The sequence below is a fragment of the Gobio gobio genome, assembly GCF_949357685.1.
Source record: "Gobio gobio genome assembly, chromosome: 18".
NCBI lineage: Eukaryota > Metazoa > Chordata > Actinopteri > Cypriniformes > Gobionidae > Gobio > Gobio gobio.
In genome coordinates, this window is record NC_137111.1 from 13,062,579 (window position 1) to 13,079,859 (window position 17,281).

General features: G+C 38.8%; 1 protein-coding gene across 2 annotated transcripts in view; it reads right to left on the reverse strand.

Annotated features, from left to right (window-relative positions):
* The window catches only part of LOC307142376 (CUB and sushi domain-containing protein 1), a 787,545-nt gene that overhangs the window by 286,627 nt on the left and 483,637 nt on the right, over positions 1–17,281 (reverse strand). The gene's annotated exons all lie outside the window — the stretch shown is intronic.

Genomic DNA, 17,281 nt, shown 5'->3' on the forward strand with positions numbered 1-17,281 from the left:
CCACAGGTGTATAAAATCAAGCACCTATAGGCATGCAGACTGTTGCTACAAACACATGTGAAAAAAATGGGTCGCTCTTAGGAGCATACAAACGTGGTACCGTGAAGTCCATTCATGAAATATCCTCACTACTATATTCCATGGTCAACTGTTAGTGGTATTATTACAAAGTGGAAGCAATTGGAAACAACAGCAACTCAACCATGAAGTGGTAGGCCACATAAAATTACAAAGCGGGGTCAGCGCACACTGAAGCGCACAGTGTGGATTTCTGCAGAGTCAATAGCTACAGACCTCCAAAACTTCATGTGGCCTCCAGATTAGCTCAAGAACAGTGTGTAGAGAGCTTCATGGAATGGATTTTCATGGCCGACCAGCTGCATCCAAGCCATACATCACCAAGTGTAATGCAAAGCGCTGGATGCAGTGGTGTAAAGCAAACCACCACTGGACTCTAGAGCAGTGGAGACTTGTTCTCAGGAGTGACGAATCATGCTTCTCTGTCTGGCAATCCGATGGATGAGTCTGGGTTTGGTGGTTGCGAGGAGAACGGTACTTGTCTGACTGCATTGTTTTAAGTGTAAAGTTTGGTGGAGGGGATTATGGTGTGGGTTGTTTTTCAGGGGTTGGGCTTGGCCTTTACTTCCAGTGAAAGGAAATCTTAATGCTTCAGCATTCCAAGACATTGTGGACAATTTCATGCTTTGTGGGAACAGTTTGGGAATGGCTCCTTCCTGTTCCAACATGACTGTCCACCAGTGCACAAAGCAAGGTCCATAAAGACATGGATGAGCGAGTTTGGTGTGGAGGAACTTGACTGCTCGGCACAGAGTCCTGACCTCAACCTGATAGAACATCTTTGGGATGAATTAGAGCGGAGACTGCGAACCAGGCCTACTCATCTGTGCCTGACCTCACAAATGCGCTTCTAGAAGAATGGTCAAAAATTCCCATAAACAAACTCCTAAACCTTATGGAAAGCCTTTCCAAAAGAGTTGAAGCTATTATAGATGCAAAGGGTGAGCTAACTCCATATTAAGCCCTTACGGATTAAGAAAGGGATGTCAATAAAGTGCATGTAAAGGTAGCCGTCCCAAAACTTTTGGCAATATAGTGTACTTTACACATATACCAAGACAATGAATTCACTGAACTTAACAAGACAGGGAGTATATACACAGAAGCAAACAAGGAAATTAAATGACGCATAGGTGTAACTAATCAGAAACCAAGAAAACTATCAAGAGGATTAACAAGACTAAACTGAGGGTGCGCTTACACAACAACAATGTACTAAAAACCTTCGCATTTTTGAAACGTTTTGTGTACAAACGATAATGTTCCCATTCACACAATCCCCATTCACACAGATTTGCGAAAATGTAAGCTATCAAGTAGAGTTTAGAATCTCTGCCCGAGCACGAGCTTGACCCGCAGGCCGGGTAGGGCTGATATTTCCCGCCACTATCCTTGTTCCGGGTCATTTTTGTTTTTTTGTTTTTTTAGCAAAGTAAGAACTAATACTACAAATAAGAAACAAATGTGTACAAAGTTGCAGAAGTCAGGATTAGTCTAAAAATGCGTGTTAAAGTCATCACAGCACATGCAGTGATTCTGAACAGACGCCAGTCATGAGCTGCTCGAGTGAACAGTGTGCTTTGCTTAACTATTTATTTTTGTTTCGAATTGCTTCGTTTAAAAGTAGACATTTCAAGCTTTCTATACACATAATCTATACACAGCTTTCACATGTCTGTGAGGCAAGTAGCCTGCTGAGTGTTTTTTTTTTTTTTTTATGAAACGCGCTCCAGTTCATGTGCAATGAAAGTGATCGCTCCGGCACCTTCATGTCATGATTATTGTCTGCTATAGCCTATTTGCTTCTTATTTATTAAATCCAAGCAATTGGCTGATAAAACCTTAATTAAAATTAAGATACAATTTATACAAAACGAAATTCACTTTAAAGAAAGGCTTTCTACAAAACAAAACTTAATGGAGTGGTCAAAATCATTTCTGACCAACTCGCATCTTTGCACTTTTCATAATCAGATGAAATTTTAAAATAACATTATAATATTTAAACATAAATATGAAACAAAATAAAATTGTTTAATGGCTACAACAAGTATAGTAGGCTACAGTACAGATAAATGTCATGTCTGACCGGTAAGCGGTTCATGAGTGGAGCACACCTGCATAGAGCGGATGGCCCCACTTTATATTAGGTGGCCTTAAGAACCATGTACTTACATCAAAAAATAAGTACAATGTACTTACTGTGTTCAAATTGTATTGCAAAACACCTTTGCTGATATTGAGGTGGGATACGGGTAGGGTTAGGGACAGGTGGTATGGGTAAGTTTAAGAGTATGGTTAGGTGTAAGGGAAGTGTCAACTGTGTAATTACAAATGTAACTACAGAAATTAGTTACAGACGTAATTACATGCAGGTATTTTTTTAAATGTAAGTACAATGTAAAAACATTTATGTACACAATAAGTGCATTGTATCAAATTATTAATTAAAATGTTAGTACATAGTAGTTAAGGCCACCTAATATAAAGTGGGTCCGAGCGGATTATTGAGCTGAGAGTCACACCGTTCTGCTTCGCTCATTACAGGCTCATTCTCGTCAGAACACCCACGTACTAAAAAATGGTCGGGTTTAACCCTCAGAGACCTAAGGGTATTTTTACAATTAATTTTCCGCCTGGTGTTATTTACTAAAAAAGCTTGTAAAACATCAACCCTGTTGTGCACAGACAATTGACACACCTCTTTTTTTTCAAGACAAGCTGCACTGTCAGTATATTTGTGTTGCATTGATGTCACCTGAATGTAAAATAAGTTATGGGACCATAAAGACAAATGAAAACATAAAACGGAAATTGAATCACTCAAATATTTATTGAAAACACACACAAATAAATAAAAGCTAAGCATATTTCCTCTGGAAAACAGTTTGTTCAAGTCTTTGGAGTCCTGGAACTCAGGAATAAACATGATAACTTATACAGAACCAAAACTATTTACATTTTTCCAAAAAAAGTCCAGGCGCTTTTGGCCTCTTTGGATTTTGAATATTTACTGGTGCCAAGCCTCAAAACAGTTCCTATCAGGAACTTCTCCTCAAACTTTCTTCTCAAACTTTTTCCTCAAACTTTCTCCACAAAACTGCAGCGCGTCTCTCTCTCTCTCTCTCTCCTCAACACTAGCCATGCGTCTATCTCTCCACAATAACAGAGCTGTGGTTCGCGTAATGACGCACACCAACGTGGATGACGGATCAGCCTGTCATTGGTCAAACCCTCATCCAAAATGGCAGCTAGCATCGCGCTAGCGGCAAAAATGACGGAAAATTTATAAATTATGGACATCAAGTGGATATATCTTGGATGTAAGCGTTTTGATTTATTGCTGAACAACTCCAAAAAGATGCACATGTTCCAGGCTGGATAGAAAACCTTCTGTAAAGGCTACAAAGACACCAAAGACACCCCCGTGATGGCTAGCTCGTTAGCTTTCTGCTGGAAAAAACGGTAAGAAAATCGATAAAAGTTTCATGAAATAATATAGATATTTATCGGAGGTGCCGTATGACGTCGTGGGCGATGCCGTCGGGCTCTGAGGGGGCTCGGGCTCATAATTACAGTTCATGTGTCGGGCCGGGCTTGGACAAAACGTGCACGGGCTCGGTTAGGGTCGGGCTTGATTTTTGGAGTCAGATCTAAGCTCTACTACCAATATAAGCTACGTGTCTTATATGTTGTCCAGCAATAAGTAATGAAAATCTAATTTCATTTTTGTTAAGTCATGTGTTGAAACGGTGGTAGTTTGCAGCATGCATAACGATGGAGTTCAACAAAAAGTCTTTATTTAGAAACATTCATGAGATACGGAAACATAAGAGAAAACACAAACCACATAAAACTGAAATGACACCGAAGAACTGAATGAACTAAATGCTTAGGCTATATGAGAACAATCAAGGGAAAACAGAACAGGTGTGGTAATAATCCGAAACCATAGAAACTAAGGTAACACATCATTACTCAGTACGTAATTGTAATTAGATTATAACAAAGACACCTTAAAATAAAGTGTAACCGAATCTAATGACCAGAAACACAGGCAAAACGGGGACAGGAAAAACAAAACCAAAACACAGTGAAAATAAACTGACTACAACAACATGTCAAGTCACATATATTTGTCACATATATATACGCTTTATATAATTAAAAAATGTTAATGTGCCAATTGCCTGGAAAACATTAATAGTCTGTACAGTACAGTAATGTGGTCTGGTCTCTACAAATAATTGTGAAGAAAATTATTGCAACACACAAACAGAACAAATGGATGCAAAGAGTTAATAAACTAATTGTACAGCAAATCTTGCCCGTTACATAATATTGTGTGTATTTTTTAACATGTATATACAAATTATATCAAATTTAATTTTGTAATTTAATATGCATTCAATTACAACCCAGATTTTAAAAAATATATAATAATAATTACCATGACCTCAGGAAAATGGTGTTCATGTACGATAATGATCATATCTCTGTAGCTAATTTTATTAGCTTAAACTGACAGTGTTACAACCACCCCAATTCTCATATATTCATGCAATAAGATTGTGATCATTTTCTATCACATCAATCCATTGTAAGCATGTCTGTACAGTACAGTAATATAGTCTAGTCTATATACCAAATAATAAAGATTGAGGATAAAATTACTGTAGTAAGCCTCCAACTTCCTTTGTGAGACGTGGACACACAAGGGCTTCTCTACTTCTTTTTAAAAAGCATCTTGACATATGCAGAAGACCTGGAGAAGTACTGGTGAAACAAAATCTAAATCTATTAAAACCAACTTTATTGTGAGAGCGAGCAATCTTTCCTTGTTTTCCTCAACACTCGCTTTGATGTAATTTCTTCTGTTCTTAACCTGCTGCTATTCTTTTCTTTCATTCTTTTTTAAAACATATTCCAAGGTGCCTATTAAACCTTCTCTTTGTGAAACTCAAAGTGTGTAAACCTTATGTTCCCTGTTGTGTGTGTGCTCAGTTTAAGGAATTTTCCTGCAAGGGCCCTTAGTTTGAAGCCGTGACGGTAATGGTTTGAAACACCGGTGTCATACACAGCTACAGTCCTGGAGCAATATTTTTTTCATCTTTTATCTTTGTTTTTCAGATTATTTTGTCATGGTGCATGCCAAACATTCAAACTGAATGACTGCAGAGGATATTTATTTGAAATATTACATTAGACATTCGAAAGGAAAGAGAAATGGTCACAAATCAAAGACGAAACTAAATCCAATCAAAAGCTACACAGTCTTGACAATAATCATTCATATCCTTAACAAGCATTAATGATGGCAGCTACAGCACAGTCATTAGCGTATAATTTAATATTCCATCCCAAATCAGAGCTTCATCTCCTTGATGAGGAGACTATTTTGTTTTTAGCACTGAGATCTGAGAGGAGTCTGAGATATTCTCTGTGTAGTATGAATGTGAGTGAATCTCATGAAACCTGTCGAGAACATGTCTGTAACCATTATGCTTAGTTTTCTAACCATAATGGTACATTAGTTTTCTAAGCATAATGGTTACATTATGCTTCTTCATTCTGCCTTTCTACCTACACCACGCTTGGATAACGTGACAGAAGAACCGACCCAGATATGGATTATGCAGAGATGTTTGCTGAGTTTGCCTGGAAAGGGCTTTCCTTTTTGGAATATTCCATTAATTTTTGCACACTCGCCCAATGGACTGCCTTTGATGACGGGACACTTAAATCCCTATATTGAATTGGGGCGAATTGACACCAGCTGCCGAACCTACCAGACATGACGGAGGGGACATGGAGAGAAGCCGTCCTTCGCTGTCTGGAGAGCATGCACCCCCAATGCACACCAGGACCCGCATCTGCAACCCCAGAACCCAGCCAACCGTCACCCAGGCCCACGGATGACAAGCCTGAGCCCAACGCAGATGGGGAGCTTTCGCCCACCGCAGACCCTGAGCCTGTGCCTCTCCCCTTGAAGAAGCCTGAGCATGCAGCCATGTCTGCCCTGGAGCCTGGTCCTGCCCAGCAATATATATGTATCAATGTCCTGTATTGAGACTGTGTTATCATTGCGGACCCCACCCAGCCTCCTCTCCCTCAGTCAGTCAGTCTGTCAGCCCTGCCTTCACTGCTTCCTGTCAGCACTGCCGTGCAAAGGCAAAAGACCTTAACTTCAATTTTGGTCAAAATGAGTTATTGCCATTTTTGGAACAATGGACATCAGTTTTATCATGTGGAAAAATATCTTGAGTCAATTTTGTTCTTTTCTGCTAAAAATAGGATGTTGTTTTTGCCATAACTTCCAAAAGCAGAGGGAAAGCAAAGGCAGAAACCCTTAACATCAGTTACAGTCTTTTAGCTTTGTTCCGCTGCACTCTAGAACGCTGGAATTCAGTTACGCTTGAGTTAAGGCACTCTGCCTTTGTTTTACCAACGTTAAGATTTTTGCTGCGCTGAAGTTACGGTGTTATGCCTATATGTAATTGAAGCACTTTTGCCACACCCATTAACTTAAATAAAGTGAAAATAAATATAATAGGTTTTTCTGGAGCTCCTTGGTGGTCAGAAACCTCAATGAGGTTGAAGAATATAGGGATAAATTAAGCCCCTCTGTGGACTGATTTCCGGACTCTTGTGATTCTCTATCTCTCTCGCACGCACGCACGCACGCATGCACGCACACACGTTTCGTTTAATTTTCTTGTTAATTTAATAAATTTCTAAAAATCAGTTTGTTGTTAGACTCCCTTCTTTGTAAACTGTCATAAACTGACTATATCAAGACTATCAATCCTAATCACATCAAATTTGTGAGCGAGAACTGTAGTCTGTACATGTATGTGGTACTAAATACATTTTCCATTCTGTCCAGGAAAATGTATTAATACAGAGTTTTTTTCATGAATTCTGGAAAACATACACACAATGTCATCAGATATAAGCATATTCCTATACGTTTTGTCAGAAATGGGTGAATGGTATTTGAGAAAGGACGTCTGCATATTACTGGCTTAGCCAAATCAAACCTTTCAAATGTAAGAAATATTTGTGGAAGGTTACTTTATTAACCTCTTAAAGTGTTATTTTATTTAAATTAAGTACAATGATAACGTTTTAAAATGATCCAGTACAGTTGTAGTCTCATTATTTTGTATTTTGTAATATTCTATTGATGTAATATTAAGCCTTAATAGACAGAACTCACTAAATGTTATTTTAAGGCTATCATTGTTATCATAGAAATGTTTGTATAGAGTGATAAAGTCAAAATGATCAATAAATTAGAAGTTAAGGTATTTTGCCTTTGTATGACCCATTATTGTTTTACAGATAATGCAAAGGCAGAATACAGTTACTTCCGAATAAGGGTCAAAGGTCAAGTTTGAGCTAAAAAAATTTTTTATGTAGATAAATGTATTAATTATGACAACTACTTGGCAAATTTTCAGTGTCCTACCTGTCATACAATTGGCTGGACAACAAAAAAACTTTAAAGTCATTTTTCTCAGTTTCACACTCTGGTGAGTTAAGGTCTTTTGCCTTTGTAGGGCAGAGCACCTCGCCCATCGCTGTGCTATGTGGATAGCCTCAGAGCTTATGGGCACAAGCTTCGTCCGAGCCAGTGGATCCCCCGGCTCCACCTCGGCTCGTTGATCTGACGGATTCGTCTGGGCTCTTCCCTCCCTCAGCTCCAACAGAGGGCATCGTCCTTACGGCACCACCGGGCTACATCCTCTCTCTAGCTCCACCTCGGTCAGCCGTCACTCTGCCTGTGCCATGGACTTTCAAGCCATCCGAATTTCCACCCCTTCAGCTCCAATGGGCTCTGGCTACGCTTTGGTCCTCTGTTGCACCGTTTCCTCCTCAGTCCTCTGGCACTCTGGTTCCTCCTCGGACGCTTGTCGCTGCGGCTCCATCTCGATCTCCAGGACCATCATTGTCGGCCGTCCTCTCTGTCTGTGCCGTGGGCTCCACTAACTATGGCTTTATATCTGTCTGTCTTCCCAGATATCTTCTTCTGATGTTCGTTGTGTAACAATTACGCTTAGTTTTGATTTTGTTTTCATTGTTTAGTCTTTCTGTTCTGTTCGTTCTAGTTGTCCCACCATCATCAGTTACCATCGACATTCGTTAATCATCACAGATGTTCATCTTTATTTTCATCATCTCTGTGTATTTAAATTCCTGATTGTTCTCTGTTCATTGTTGGTTCTCGTTAACGTCTACACTGAGTTCAGTTAAGGTTTGCTATCTGTTATCAAAGTCTATTTGAATCTTCTTCATTCTACATTTCTACCTGTGCTTTGATAACGTGACAATGTCCAGGTCACATTTTTTAAAGAAAATAAATCCTTTTTTCAGGACCATTAGCACTTTGTTGTTTTTGTGTTTAGTTGGTTTGCTTGTTGTTTATTGAATGGTAATTAAGCAAAACTATTAAAAAACTACACTAAAATACTAAGAATTACTGTAAATAAAAAAATATACAATTAAAATTATTGAAGGCATAAAGTGCAAAAAATATATAAATAAGCAAACACAAACAAAGAAACAAATACAATTTCTTATTACTTTTGATGTAGGGGTACTTTTGCGAGATGCACCTTTATGTGTGTATTTATTAATGTGTTTGTTTACCAAAGATAAATTAAATTTTGTGGGGGAAATAAAATCAACAAAATAAGCTGATTCCAAACAAGAGGCAGGCCTATGTTCCAAACAAGGAGCTGTCAGTCTGTTTAGTGGTGCAGAATGCAGTAAGTGAGGTAAAGCCTGTCTGGCACAAAAAAACTGTGACTTGCAATTGATGCAGTCTGCTGTGTGAAGCCCTCATTTCTTTTCAAGAAAGTGGAGTTCAACAGTGCATGAAAACCAGGTTGAGCTGTGGAAGGCAAAGGAGTAAGAAAGCAAAACAATCGTGCTATACAAGAGGCAGGCAACCTGACAAAATAAGCCAAGTCTGTTTGAAGAGATCTGTGCAGATAGCACAAGAGCTGAAACACTGGGAGGACAACAGCTAAATGTGGAGTATAAAATATCAGATGAGGATGAACTGTTTTATATAATTCGTTATTAACAGTTAGCGAATTCAATAAAATTTGACAGATTAAAAGTGTCAAAATATTATGTTAATCGAAAAAAAGAAACAGCTTCTGAGTGTGCAAGTTTAGTCCCAAAAATATTAAGAAGAATTAAGAGACATTTATTAACACTATCAACCCTTAACACAGTTTCTACTCAACATTAATGGGAGCGTTCATTAGGGTTGGGTATCATTTTCATTTTAGCGATTCGGATACTACTTATTAAATTTGATTCTAATTAATTCCCAGTTTCGTTTCCAATAAGGTAAAAAAAAAAAAAAAAGTCAAACATTTAGATATCAAACATATTAATCAAAAACATTTTGTTGCAGTTGAATAGCATGAACAAAGTTCAGCAGCTTAAAGAACACTTACACAAGGAATGTTTTCCTATATGGCAAAAACAACTAGCATTACTAAATGTCAAACATTATTAAAGAAAAGTAAACAGTCAATAAACAAGTTTTCCCAGTTTTTTTAACAAATAAGTAATAGCACATAAAAAAATGTAATTTACAGAAAGTGAGATAAAAAGTAATCAAATAACACTGCAAAGTTTTATTTTTGTAAATAAAATATCTTTATTCAAGTTACAAAATGTATTCCGTCAAGGTCAGTGAGTAATTTCGTCTTTTTCTTTTGTTGTTTGATTAAGATTAATGGTGACAGCAGCTTTAGGACTGAATGCACAGATCCAATAAACTGTTCCCCATTCATTTCTTACCTGTTTACGTTCACTTAAGACAAAACAAACTGTGTTTATGAGGATAGTTTGACATAATTGTGTGTGTATTTCTCCATTCAACTGCAGGAAGATGTGAAAGTGAACTCAATTCTGTATTCGGGCACTATATGAGAATTTAGATTACAACTCTCTGCACTTCAGATGTGTGCGCACAGAAAACAGTGTGCGACTAAATTGATTTATCTTTCTTGTCTTCTTGGGCCACGTGCAAACTGTAAAGTTTCATGGCTGAACACCACATTTAAATGTGGGAGTGAGACTGTGGCGAGGTTGAGGAGCGAGAGATGTGCGCGTGTTTGGGAATGAGCGTCACCTGCGAGGCACACCGGTCTCGAGTCCTCTCATGAGGGTGCACGGAGGCATATAAGGACGAGCGACATGAGTGAAGGACGCGAGAGGGCCAGACCTGGAATTTGAGTTGTGTTTGTTTATATTTGTTTTTGTACGTAGGCGGCAGTCATCCGTGAGGGGCTGCTGTCATTATTTTATTTTGTTGGTTTATTTTATTAAAAACTTGTTGATTGTACGCCAGTTCCCGCCTCCTTCTTCCCTGAACATACAAACTACTACAGAGACCATTAAATTATCGCTCTGTGTGTGTACGGAATACGACTCACTCCGAAGCTTCCATGATTGACACCATGGTAACCATAGCAACGATCTGGCATCTTGTGTGTTTGGTATCCGCTATTTTGACTAAAAGTAATATTACAACAACAAAAGACTCATTATGTTAAGCAAGTGTTATTTTTTGATTGATTTTGTTTTTTATGGGCTTGTTCTTATTTGCTGTTTTTCTAGCAAGATCTGGCAACACAAGTGTGTCATTTACTTTAATCTTCTCTTTTGGAGAGGAAAATCCCAAGAGCTTTCTTTCAGATAAACTAGGCCTTGTGAACTGCAGCTGACTAAAAAGGAAGCAAGCCAGTTAAAGAGATAATTCACCTAAAAATGATAACTCTGTCATCATTTACTCACAAAATTCCAAACCCATGTGGCCCAGATTTTTTTTCCATAAACATATTTTTTACACTCAGTTCCAGAATTGAAGTATTTAAATAATTAAAAACATATTTCTGTATTGTGTTATAATGTGATGTGTTGCAGACCGGGTGTGATGGGCTGCTGTGTGCTAGAAAGTCCAGGGACACATTTTGGCCCCTGTCCGCCCCCTTAAGTTTCTGTATGATTTTTGTGAAAATAAAAAGTTAATGATGATCATTATAGGTTCTTCAGATCAGTATATTGGTCTCCAGTTTCTTTAAAGCAACAGTGCATAGACGGCATTCTAAAGAATTACAGAACAAAGTTAGGTTATTTTCATAACTTTATTATTCTTTAAAACTTTTTTGTTTGTTGGTTGTAATTGCAAAATTTGTTAAATTGTATTATTTGATTAATTGAAAATATTATTATTATTATTATTATTGTTATTATTATTATATACTAGATGACATCCTGATAAATTATGATACTGGGTTTAGGGAACTCATAAATAAAGATTATGTTGAGCAGCTGAAGAGATCTAAGGTCTTCAAAGAGAATGGCCTTTATTTTATTCACAAGTTGTAGCCAAATTTATTCAAGCTCTGGCAACAGAGTCAGAGAGGTCAAGAGAGCAAGCCTACTTTGATGACTGCTGGCAATAACTGCTGAAAATGAAGTCCACGGACAACACCATGAGCAGCGCTGGCAGAGGGGAGAGAATTTTAAAAAGAATTTTATGAATTGCAGATTCAGTGTACATGTTCTTTTAAAACTCTTCCTATGATTCCTTCAAAAAAATCACAGAGACCTACTTTTGGCATTAGGGTTAATTGCATTTGAACAGTATGGATTCGTTTTTGAGGATAGTGGTAATGGCGATGGTTTGCTCTGGTTTATTAAACTCTGGTTTAATTTTGATGATTTGAACTGGTTAATTGTGTTGTTGTCGTTGCTGTTAGCTTACTGCCAAAGGTGTCTTTCAAGCACAAAAACAACTCATTATGTGTTACGGCAGACTGAAGGATGATGATGGATCCAATATAGTAGCAAAACAAAGAAGGCAATGCAAAAACGAACAAAACTAGGTGCAGGAGAAAACATAACAGCTAAGCATTTAAAGGGTAACTAAACCCCTGCTCAGAGCTTAACTCCACCCAATGGCAAATTTTGAAAAATGCTGGAAAAGTGGGCAGAGCCCGGCGGAGACAGAGGGGACGAACCGAGGGCGGGGCTGAGCGGAGGGCGTGCAGGGACCCGCAGGGACGGATTGATTGACAGCTGTCTGACTCGCGAGTCGCAGAGATGGAGAATGACTAGAGTGACGCCAGCTTTGCAACAGAGCGGTCATTCTCCTACCTTCACCTGAATTGGAGGAGGGTGAATTGTCTGTAGAGTCAGACACAGACCTAGAGCCTTATCAATGCGAGCCGCTGGCTCAAACTGCGTTAACTCCCGATGCAGACGATGCCAGTGAAGCAGCAGCGCAAGAGAACTGACCTAATCTATGAACAGTCAAATCCTTATACTAAATGCCACTAAAAATAGATCAGATATCTGATATACATACGATGTATTTTCATTCAAATTAACGTAACTGAATCAGCGCAGCAGCGCAGGACCAATAAGTTCAGACCTAAAAGCGTGGTGAGCTTTACACCATATTTTATAGAATTAAAACACTTTATACTCAAATGTCAAAACATTTACTCGAATCAATGAACAGCATTAATAAAGCCCCAGTATTACAGATCATTAACTAAAAAAAGTTGGTTTAGGGTTTAGTTACCCTTTAAGCTTGGCTCAACTGCTGAGAATGGACATTTGGAAAACAAAAATTATTCAGACACCAGATATAATTACTAGTGGGTGCAAGACACTATATTTAATTTATGTAAGTGAGGATAGAAAAATAAAGTAAACAAAAATGTCTTCAATTCTTCATACAGTGGACTACCAGTAAAATGTATAAAAAATTGGGACCAAAATTATTCAGACACTTTGACCTGACCATGTTTTGCTTAAGTGTTTTATCTTAAATTGCTCATGTGACCTTGAACACCACAGACTGAAAAAAAATAAAGCATTGCTTGGTAATTGGTTGACATAAATCTAATTGTGTACTTAAATTTAACAGCTGATTAGTTAATTGTAATCATTTACATACCTTTCTATCAAAGTTATCTCACATTATCAAAATGAATTTGTTCTGACACAGTTTAACTCTGATTTCTTGTCATAATTTTATTAAAATTTTCGATACTATAGCGAATAAACTGTGATAATGTGAGAAAATGTTGAAGGTGTCTGAATAAATTTTAGTTTGAATGTATATAGGTGGCGGCAAAGGTCTTTATGAGTGAGTTAGTAGAAAGTTCAGTCAATTAAAAAATGCTGATTAATTCAGAAATTAAATAAGGTTTTAAACAAAAAGATTATTTGAACTTTGCACACCACCTTGAGCGAGGTTTAACTGACAAGCAAACGCTAAATCTGACACTTCATTTCATAGAGATCAATGCATTGACCAGCGCTGACATCTGTATTGTGAATTTCCTGTTGAAAGGACACTATGACAAAAATATCGCTTTCATCACCGCACACGGACATGGAAAACTGATGTATTATTTTTATGAATTAGTGACATGACCAAGCGAAAGAAAGCTATAATCACATTCTCTCTCTCTCTCTCTCTCTCTCTCTCTCTCTCTCTCTCTCTCTCTCTCTCTCTCTCTCTCTCTCTCTCTCTCTCTCTCTCTCTCTCTCTCTCTCTCTCTCTCTCTCTCTCTCTCTCTCTCTCTCTCTCTCTCTCTCTCTCTCTCTCTCTCTCTCTCTCTCTCTTTCTCCTAATACTCTACTCAGTAAAACTTTACACTAATCTGATTTTGACTGGACGAGCAGTATTCAAATTTGTTTGCATATAAATGCAGTAAAAGTGGTAAAATCACTGTAATGCAAATACTTTTATGCACAATTTGACAGACAAAAGAAACGTTTTTTCCACCTAATCGACAAAACTTGACAAAGGTCAGCAAGTGTCTGTCTGTAAGGCCTTTGTTCTGGAAATTACTTGGCAGAAGTCAAAGTAATCAATAGGTTTGGTCGAAAGATAATGTAATCTAGCTTTCAAATCCGCCTGTGAGCTGTCCATCTCTCGACCAAACCCATTCCCTCAAGTCTAATTTAATATCTGCCACAGGGTTATATAGGACCAGAATTGTTTTATATTTCTAGATAAATAATTTGGAGTATCACAAAAAAAAAAATTTAATTCAAAAATAATTAGAATGACATTTTCAAATTATTTTTTATGGACAGTTAAGTTTTATAACACAACTCTGTCTGGCATTCATTTGTTATGGAACTTATTATACTTCATATTTAAGCCAATGCAGATAAATTAGCTCATTTATTTCAGGGTGAGACGGCCCTGATTTTAACACAAAATAGGATTGTTTGTTGCAAGAATGTGCTATGATTGGTCAATGTGGCCTGAGTTGATGGTGGATGGCGTCCAATTCATTGTGGATTTATGTGATGTTTCATATGTCTCACATCTTGATGTTTTAAAATCCACAAAGGTGTGAGGTGATCGACAAATGGGCAGAAAGCCACCCACAAATATACAGGATGCGATCCACAATTGAATTCCAGGCAGAGTCGTGTTTCTGATTAATTCATTTTTGTGAAATGAACATGGACCCCCAAGCACTTCCTTGTGGCCCCCTGGGTGCCTCCAGATGCCAGTTTGAAAACCATTGGTATAAACAATAATTTAATAGCCTGAAGTTGTGTTGTTAATGATAGGGCTGCCGTAAAGTTTTGGCTGGGGATTAATTGTCATACAAATGAATGTAATGACATATTTAATTTGTCTGGTTCCTTCATGTAAGTTTAAGTGTAAGCTTCATATGCATACAAATTAAGAGAACAAAGCATTGTTAAGTGGTTGCTGGGTTGTTCTGCGTGGCTTACTTGCCCAAAAAAAGCTCACTCCAAGTATCTATGTCATTCAGATCCCTAATTTTATATATGAATAGGGCCCCTCCTAAGTAAGTATGGGATTTTAAGGATTGTATATCCAGTCGTCTATAAGTAACAGCACACCCCTCAACAAGTCATCATTCAAGTAAAAAAAATAGTATCAACTAGTCATCAATTTCAGCTGATAAAAGTAATTCTCTACATTATCGGACATGGACATATACAGTATATGACATGGTTTAGAAAAACACACCTGTCTATATAAGGTTTAAGAGCTGAAAATACACATCAGACCAAAAGTCAAAATAACTTCCTGCAGAGTTTAAAAACAAAATTGTGTCAAAGCACAGATCTGGGAAAGGCTATACAAAAATTATGCTGCGTTAAAGGTTCCCAAAAGCAGAGTAGCCTCCATCATTTTTTTTAATGGAAGAAATTTGGAATAACCAGGATGCTTCCTAAAACTGGTCACCCGGCCAAAATGAGCCTTGCTAAGAGAAGTGACAAAGGACCTGATCTGCAGAAAAAAAGACATAAAATCCCCAAATCCAGATATACAAAGCGTGTTGCATCATACCCAGAAAGACTTTTAGAGTTTTATTTGCTAACAAAAATGTGTCCTGCATGTCTTGGTATGGATCATCTTAGAGAGGCACTGACAGACCCGTGTCCGGAATGCTCCATTATGCCGCTCGCTGTACGTCACGCTCGTCTGGCGGGTCTAGAATCGGTTTCGGATAGTTTGTTGCCTTCATCAAGTATAACCACAGCTGATCGTAAGCGTAAGCAAACACCTCAAGGTGAGAAGAAGAAAACAAGATCGTCTGATTTAGAACGTAAAGTTGATCAGCTGTCTTCTGCAGTAGAGCTGCTATTGCCACTTAGTCTAAAGCTCAGTCTAAAACGGATGTAAAAAAACATGTTCAACCTGAGTTATGAATTAAATCCTTGCCAATGATGCATACAGGACAGAATTTGGATATGATGTCAGTGGCTGCCACTGCCACCATTACACTGGCTGTAATGCATGACCAAGAGACAGTAGGACTTGGTAGCATGCCACCTATGGAATCTAGTGTGGCAGCGCTTATTGTATCTCCTGATGAGGCGCTTTGTGAGAATGTACGCTGCCCTAATGTTGAGTGTAGACGCACTGATGAGTTGCTGTCTCGTGCTTACAATGCTACAGCGAGCCTAGGCCGTGTTTCTAATTCCTTGGCAAACATGCTTGTGGCTCTACACTCCTCTCTGAGAGAAACTTCATCTGACCCGTTAATGACAGACTTAACTGAACTTACATTGCAGACCATGGGTGTTATTGCCAATCACTGTGGAACAGCCTTAGGTTCTCTTGTGCAGGCTCGACGGCAAGTTTGGTTGGCCCAGTCCTCTTTGCCGGAGGTATGTAGGAACAATTTGCGGAGATTGCCATTGGTACCTGGTCGAATTTCTGGACCAGCTGCACAGGAAGCCTTGGATTGACATGTGTCAGTGTCTAAAACTCGTTCCCGTCATGGCCCCAGACCTTCTTGAGCAGCCTCTGGTGCTCATTTTCACAATGTTGGTGTAAGACCCAATTATAGATCACCTCAACATTTCCACCATCGGAACTCTCAGACTACTCCACCACCTCCTCCACCTCCCCGTCGTGGTGGGACTCAACCACGTGGTCAGCAGTCTCACATTCGCCCCCCAGATCCCCAATGTCGCCCCCCCCCCCCCCCCACCTCTACAGGAAATCGTTTGCGGGAACGCTGACACACACATGTCGACAGTGGGCTGTTTCACGGAAAGTCAATTGAATCACTGAAAATCAATAACAACAAATCAGTGGCTCTTGACTACCATTTCAAGAGGGTACCATATACAGTTTCGCTGTCGACCTCCTGTTCATACCGGTGTGAGGCAAACAAGAGTTCACGATCAACGTCAGGCACAGGCACTTGCGCACAAAGTTCAGGTGTTGTTGCGCAAAGGTGCCATAGAACATGTCGATCCCCAAGTTCATCCAGGGTTTTTTTTTTTCATTTATTTTCTGGTCACAAAGAAAGACGGCGGTTTTCACCCCATCTTGGATTTAAGAAATTTAAACCGTTTTCTCAAGTTTCTCCCATTCAGAATGTTACGCACAACAGATGTGTTGCAGGCCATCATGCCTCAAGATTGGTTCATGACAATAGACTTGAAGGACGCCTATTTTCATGCTCCGATTGCACCAGAGCACAGGCAGTTCCTTCAATTTGCCATGGGGGGTCAAATATTTGAGTTCAGGGTTCTTCCGTTTGGCCTTGCTTTGGCTCCGAGAGTTTTTTCAAAATTCATCCAAGCAGCATTGGATCCACTCCATAGGACCGGCATGAGGGTGTTACCATACCTGGACGACTGGCTTGTC